Raw genomic sequence first — 292 nt, forward strand, 5'->3', positions numbered from 1 at the left:
AGCTATAACATTTAAGAAGTGAGATTTTGTCAATGCGAATAAAACATATTTTGCATCGACTGTATGAAATTTATGTTAATTTCACACCAAAACACATGTGTACTTAATATATAGAAATAGGATTGAAGCCACTTTCTTGTGAAGTTAATGTGAGAAACTGTAATGTGAGAAACTGAGATGCTGAATAGATGCTTACCGTATCTTACAATAGTGCTTTTAACTGTTGTATATAGAATATGGTTCATTGAAAATTCGCATACAATAGTTAAAGCATATATAACACTTGACCGGA

The sequence above is a fragment of the Triticum dicoccoides genome, chromosome 1B (genome assembly GCF_002162155.2).
Source record: "Triticum dicoccoides isolate Atlit2015 ecotype Zavitan chromosome 1B, WEW_v2.0, whole genome shotgun sequence".
Classification (NCBI taxonomy): Eukaryota; Viridiplantae; Streptophyta; class Magnoliopsida; order Poales; family Poaceae; genus Triticum; species Triticum dicoccoides.